The sequence below is a fragment of the Apteryx mantelli genome, chromosome 32 (assembly GCF_036417845.1).
Source record: "Apteryx mantelli isolate bAptMan1 chromosome 32, bAptMan1.hap1, whole genome shotgun sequence".
Lineage (NCBI taxonomy): Eukaryota > Metazoa > Chordata > Aves > Apterygiformes > Apterygidae > Apteryx > Apteryx mantelli.
Window position 1 is genome coordinate 1,245,552 of NC_090009.1, and position 7,099 is coordinate 1,252,650.

Here is a 7,099-nt window from a genome sequence, read left to right on the forward strand (position 1 = left end):
TTTGGCATAGAAAAAGGGACGCCCTTAGCCAAAATTTTGCAGAACTAGAGTAAGATTGATGGTACCAAGAATGTCAAGCAAGTGAAGGGCTAACAGGACTGAAAAAGTCTGCCAACTAAGGAGTCTGCATGGACCCGCAGGGAGGGAGGAAGCGATACGGAGGTGTTGTGGTCTTGCCTTGCTAGCAGGGTCCTTCCGAACAGACAAACAGCCCTGTTGTTATGAAACTCGCAGGAGTCAGCGAAAGCAGTATTTGCCCAGAGTCCCAGCCGTATAAAAAAGGAGACTTGGATACTAAAGACCGTCTCAAAATTATTATTATGAGTCCACAAATTAACGAAATTAGAGAAGTTAGGGATTGAGTAATGAGCGTGGTCGGGTCAAGCTGTCTACATGAAGATGGTGGCGAGACAAACGAGGCGAAGGAGGAAGCGATGTGAAGACATTGCAGTCCACCTCCCTGTTTCGCAAGGAGCAAAAGACCATGATCACAGAACTTAACTCTGACCCACAATACCCTTCAGCTCATTACACCCCATTTTAATATTATCTCGCACACCCCCTCCTAATTAGCATATCAGGAAGAGGCGGGAAACAATTAATAAAGCAAAAAAAAGGCCAGTGAGAAGCGGCTGTATGAATATGCAACTATGCATGAATCAGCATGGATGACATTTGCCCAGAGTCCCAGCCAGGTATAAAAAAAGGGTCACCGAGCAGGAGAGTTTGAGCAGGGATGGGAACGTGACCTGACCATCGTCTCCGGCTGGACCTTGAGTATTTCCCCCCCTCCCCTTTTCCTGGGACGCTGGGTTAAGGTAACTCCTCACGAGGTTGAGAGCCCTCTCGTTAAGAGAGTGAACCAAAAGGCTGGCCAGTAGTAACTCCTCAAGGTTGAGAGCCCTCTTGCTAAGAGAGTGAACCAAAAGCTTGCAAGTAGTAACTCCTCAAGGTTGAGAGCCCTCTCCTTAAGAGAGGGAGCCAAAAGGCTGGCCAGTAGTAACTCCTCAAGGTTGAGCGCCCTCTCGCTAAGAGAGTGAACAAGAAAGCTTGCAAGCAGGGATAAGCAGTGCTTTCAGTTACTAGCGCAGTAACTGACTGTTTTGGGTTATCCTTTCTAAATCAGTAATTGCATTGTTTCGCGTTATCCTTGTGAATCAATAATCGACCATTTCGGGCTATCCTTTTGGGCTATCCTTTCTAAATTAGTAATCACATTATTTTAATGGATGTTACTAATCTAAGAGCTTGCGTGAGGAAGTAAACATAGTTTTTTATTATATTACTGTCTCAGTCGTTACTATCAAACCGTCGTAGCGTGACAAAGAACCTAAGAAAAAAAAAGGTTGATCCAACTACGTCAGGAGGATTGGCCGTTCCTGACAAAGGCTGGTAACCCAGTGGAACGATGGCCGCCGCAGGGAACCTTTGATCATCAGGAGTTAACTTTCCTGCGTCACCATTTGCAGGATTGGTTCCCCAGACAAATGATTATTAGTATGTATGGGACAGTTGGGCATTTGCTAGACGAAAAGAGGCACCTAGAAAAGAAAGAAAAAGTTTTTCTCAGAATGCTGAAAGTAGTGCAGCTGCTAAAATGCTTGTGGAAACTGCTGCGCCCTATGCGTCATCCTCTGTTTCAACTTCTCTGTACCCCCCCCTTGCCTTCCACCTCTGCCTTTCAAACTGTGTCGTTCCTGTGCCAGGAGTGTCCCCGCCAGGTCCGGACGGGTGGCTACAACGCAAATTTACCGACCCTGGGACAGCCCCAAGATTATATTGCATGGAGTCAACAAACTCCCAGGCTTAGGGGAGATCCCGAGAAAGTGTTACAAATTGTACGAGGAATGCTGCGGGCATATGATCCTACCTGGGGGGAGGTGAAAATGCTCCTTGAAGCCTTGTTCACTCCAGATGAAAAACACTCAATTCTGGATGCAAACCATCGTTGGGCAGAACAGGGGGATGTTGTGGCTGCTCAAACAGCCTGGCAGGCTGTGGACCCCAGGTGGAATTATAATGTAGAGGCAGATTACAGGCAGCTGTAATTAGCCAGACAAGGGTTAGAAGAAGCTATACCTTTGGCAGGCCAAAAGAGTGCGAATTGGTCTAAAATAAGGGAGTGTCAGCAACAACCTGAGGAACAGCCCTCAGCTTTCCTTTCTAGACTATTTTAACAAATCCAAATGTTTGGAGGGGGGATAGACCCAGAAGCCGAGGCTAACAGGCCTCTAATGGTTTCTACATTTGTAGATCAAACGGCCTTGGACATTAAAAAGTATTTTTCTAAACATGTTCCTGACTGGCCAGGGAAGTCTATGGACAAAATAGTACATTTAGCCACATTTGTATATAACGATCGAGATGAAGAGAAGGTGAAAGAAGAGACGACTAAAGAAAGAGGATATGAGTGTGTTAGCAGCTGTGTTACGAGACAGGTTGAAAGAAACTAGAGGAAGGGGGTGAGCAAGGGAAAGAGGAGATAGACGGAATCAAAGCAAACATATTGTATGCTTAGGAGTTAATGATTATTGCCGTTCTTGTGGGGAACAAGGGCACTGGAAGCGGGAATGCCCAGTGAAGCGTCGTGTGCCCAGGAATGGAGGGGACAGCATGAGACAGTCGAGTGCTGGGAATGACACCAGGCAATTCCCAGCCAGCCCACAATGACAGGAGATGGGAGACCCAGAAAATACTGTGGGAAGTGGGGTGAATTCATGGGATATAGATTTGGATTTCAGGGGGCAGATAATGGCAAATATAGAAGGTCAAGAGATTCCCTTCTTAGTGGATACTGGAGCTACCCTTTCCCTTCTGAATTTTGAGCCTAAAGGATGTAAGTCGTCAGCTAAAATAACAGTACAGGGAGTAATGGGAAAAGGCAAACAGACGTTAACTAAGCCCTTATTGCTCACTCTTGGAGGTAAAGGAGTGTGGGGATGTTTCATAATTTCCATGGATTCACCCTTTTGCCTTTTAGGGAGAGATCTCTTACAAGCCTTGGATACTCAGATCTGCTTACAGCTGGAACAGATGAAATTAATAATAATGGGCTCGTGTGTTCTGGCTGAGACACCTGAACCAGAGTCAACTAATCTGCAACTTCCAACAGGTTTAGAATCAGTTCCTGGAAAGCTATGGAGCTCTTCAGGAATGGATGTTGGACTATTGAAATAAGCTAGTGCAGTCTCCATCAAAACAAAGAGGGGATTACCTCCCGTGGTTAAACAATACCCTATCCCAAAGGAAGTAGAGGAAAGTATCCAAAAGCAAATTGATCACTATTTAAAGTTGGGTATCCTCAGAGTTTGTGAATCCCCATTCAATACCACGATTCTGCCAGTGAAAAAGAATAGGCAGGATTCTGATGGCAATCCAGAGTATCGGTTTGTACGAGACCTAAGAGTTATAAACCAACATGTAATTGCTCCACATCCAGTAGTTCCTGACCTGTCAGCTATATTATTACAGATACCCCACTGGGCACCTTATTTTACCGTGATTGATTTACCGGCAGCCTTTTTTAGTATAGCGGTAGCTAAGGACAGCCAAGATCTTTTTGCCTTCACTTGGAAGGGACAACAATTGACTTGGACTAGGCTACCACAGGGATTTACTGGGTCTCTGACTATTTTTTTGGGTATACTTAAAAATGGTCTTGCGGATATCAAACTTCCAGAACGTTCAGTGTTAATACAATATGTGGATGATTTGTTATTAGCAAGTAAGGATTAAGAGAAATGTTTGAAAGACACCCTTTCTGTATGTAACGCTCTTGCAGAGAAAGGGCATCGAGCATCTCCGTCCAAGCTCCAGCTGTGTCAGCAAGAGGTAGAATATTTGGGGTTTACCTTGAAGGAAGGGCACAGATTAATTGATCCTGAAGGAGTAAAGACAATTCTTGATATGCCCCGTCCTAGAACAAAAAAGCAACTCAGGGGATTTTTAGGAGCTGTAGGGTTTTGCCAACCATGGATTCCTGGGTTGGGAGAACTTACCAAACCTTTGGTGCAGGCAACAAAGAAGGAGGAGACAGAGCTTTTGACCTGGCATCCAGGAAAAGAGAAAGCTTTCACATCTGTAAAAAGGGCATTGGTCTGAGCCCTGGCTCTAGGACCACCAGATTATCGTAAGCCATTTGAATGATTTGTTCCTGAACGACAGGGAGTAGCAAGTGGAGTACTCCCTCAAAAACTAGGTCCTCACCGTAGGCCAGTGGCCTAGTACTCCACCCAGCTAGATGCAGTAACCAAAGGCACTCCAGGATGCATCAGAGTGATAACAGCTACAGCAGCCCTTATTGAAAAAACATGACCTGTAGTTTTGGGTCACCCAATGACTGCCTATGTGCCACATGAGGTAGAACTGTTATTGAAACAATATGCTACTCAAGCACTGTCCCCACAGAGAGCTCATGGCTATGAACTAATAATACTACACGCAGATAATATGACCTTAAAGAGCTGCTGCAACATCTTAAATCCAGCGACACTATTGCCCCTACCTGAAGATGGAGAGCCTCATCATTCCTGTGAACAGGTGGTTGTCAGCTCGAGGAAGCCCCGGGAGGATCTCCAAGATGAACCTTTGGGAAACGCAGACTTAGTTCTGTTTACAGATGGATCAGCATATGTTTTGGATGGAAAACACCATTCAGGTTATGCTGTCACCAGCCTCTGTGGTACTTTAGGCTAATTCCTTATCTCCATCTGTAAGCGCTCAAGGGGCAGAACTAATAGCATTAACCCAAGCAGCGAAGATAGGTAAGGACCTGCATATTAGCAGGGATGCTTAATAAAAACAAAGGGAGGACTGTTAGAGAATATTGGATTGAAGCGGTCTAGAGTTGATCGCTCAGCATAACTTGCTTAGCATTAGTAGCTAAATTTGCTGAAGCCTTAGGCCGCAAGCTCTGACCTTTCTCCTAGATACGTTGAACTTTTAGCTAGATAAGTAAAAGGGGGCCCCAGAGCTGGTTAAAACTGGAGAGATGAAGAAGTTACACGGACAGCAGGCGTAGCAATCTTGAAGCTAAGAAAAGCAGCAGCCTGGCTAGAGACAATGAAGGAACCCAATGGAGAAGGGGAAGACCCCAGATCTAAATATGACTATTGGTCTGAATTATTGCTTGAGGGGTGGGGAACTTAGATTGTAAGGGTATAATTGCCCAGGGCTGTCCTTGTGCGGGGTCCCTCTGCGGAGGCCCCCAGCTCGAGCTGTAATTACTGCACGCGTGTCATTAAATTTTATTTCTCTCCAATCTGACTTTGAACTTCTGCCTCAGTGGGAACCTAGGGTTGGAGCCTGTTATGGTGGACAGCGAGCCTCATTTTCCATAACAAGCAGATGGTCCAGGAGCCACTGCTCTAGTTCTTCCTGATGGTGATACCATGCCTTTCTATCTTCCCCTCAACAGGTTATCACGCCGGCATCCATAAGTTGCTGTTGGAATGTTGCCTCTTGTTGACCACGACAGATGCCGTCAATCTACAAGACCATCCAGCTTCCCATGTAAATGCATGGATTTGGCTCGCACAAAGATCCGCTAACCTCTCTGCTTTCTGTATTGCAGGAGGACAATCAGTGGATGATGTCTTAACTACGTGTCACATAGGTGTACCAGCTCCACTCGCGGTATTACAGACTTATATATTAAAAAAAAAAAAAAAAGATTTTTGTTACTCCCATGAATTTATACAATTTGGGTATTGTTTCCCAAAAGAAGACACCTTGGACTTACTCTTTTCGTATAGCTAACATATCTAAAACAGATATTTGCTTGTGCTTTGTAAATGCTGCCCCTGTTCTGCAGCACGTAACGAATACACAGTTAATTTGTAATGACACTATAAATGTTACCTATGCGTCTGCTCACCTTATACCACCATTAGGGTGGTTCCTTCTGTGTGGCACTACAGCATATACATGTGTGCCGGCCAACGCCACAGGTGGCCCATGCACTGTAGGTCATGTTAATTTAAGCATCCTTCCCTTTATAACAGAGCGGCGAAGGACCCCGTGGCATATCCTAGATGCCACCTGTAACCTCCATGTAAGCTTATTTTCCCATGCAGAAGCCTTAGGCCTATTGCTAAGCCTCATTGGGATCCCAGGGGTGGTGGTGCATAATTGTAAACAGCTAGAGCATGTTGCCTGTGCTTTAGCTCAAGGCTTAAATTGGACATCTAGAGCCATTGCCTCTCTTTGTAAATTCCCTTGCCCTTATACCCCATGACTGGAATGGCCTGTAACTAGCTTTCCATCACAGGGGTGGAGTGTACGGGAAAGTGCAGAAGAATGTTGAGGAGACAGGAGATGGGAGCTGGCCACACCATTCCATGGGAAAAGGAGCATCAACAGGGCATGTTGACCCATAGCCACGTAGCCAGGCTTGCGCAGCGTGGCGCTGCACCTAGGCTTTGACTCGAGATTAGCGATGAGCTCAATGTGCTTCCTGCACATGTGTATAGTACACAAAACCCACGTATAGTGCCTCCCCCGCAGCGTTCCTCACCATGGACTGACGCTTGGCGGTGCCAGGGACTCTCCCGCTCCTTTATTGCCTCGACCGGGAAATCACTGAGGAGCTGTTGCTCAGACGCAGAGGTATAAACGCTCAGTATCGACCTTGGTGTGCCTTGTGTTTGTGTATCTGTCCCTGCCGGGAGGGCAGGTGTCGCCCCCGCCGGATCCTTACCACTACTACTGGCTGCAAGATGCGATTATAAGTCCCTGTAGCGGTTGGTGACCATCCCAAGAGAGTTTCCCACCAATGATTTTTTTTTTTTTGTGTCCTTTATTACTCCTTCAAGTACACGATGCATTTCTTTTGTATCATGGTGGACAGTAATTAGAGGGTTTTGTCCATTATTTTGTATATGTTTTAACAATTGATACAAATCATCATGTTGTAGTAGTTTCTTTACCAAAGTAAGATTCATTCCGACGGGACTAGGCAATAAATCTCAACTTAAGGCATAATTTCATTGCAACAACTGATAAGACGTAACAAGGGCTGAATAATATAGCCCTTCTTGTTGTCCTTGACATCACTTGCCACATTTAATTCCAAATGGGCCTTAGCCTTCCTCCTCGCATC

At 45.6% G+C, this 7,099-nt stretch overlaps 1 long non-coding RNA gene across 2 annotated transcripts; it reads right to left on the reverse strand.

Annotated features, from left to right (window-relative positions):
- Nucleotides 1-1,248: 1,248 nt before the first annotated feature.
- On the reverse strand, nt 1,249-3,959 carry LOC136994767 (uncharacterized). 2 transcript variants are annotated; one of them, XR_010886674.1, is made up of 2 exons: nt 3,852-3,959; nt 1,249-1,541 (listed from the first exon to the last, which is right to left on the reverse strand). It is a non-coding gene; the product is annotated as an uncharacterized lncRNA (long non-coding RNA). The 2 variants fall into 2 exon arrangements; XR_010886673.1 differs by lacking the exon at nt 3,852-3,959 and adding an exon at nt 1,871-2,027.
- Nucleotides 3,960-7,099: the final 3,140 nt, after the last annotated feature.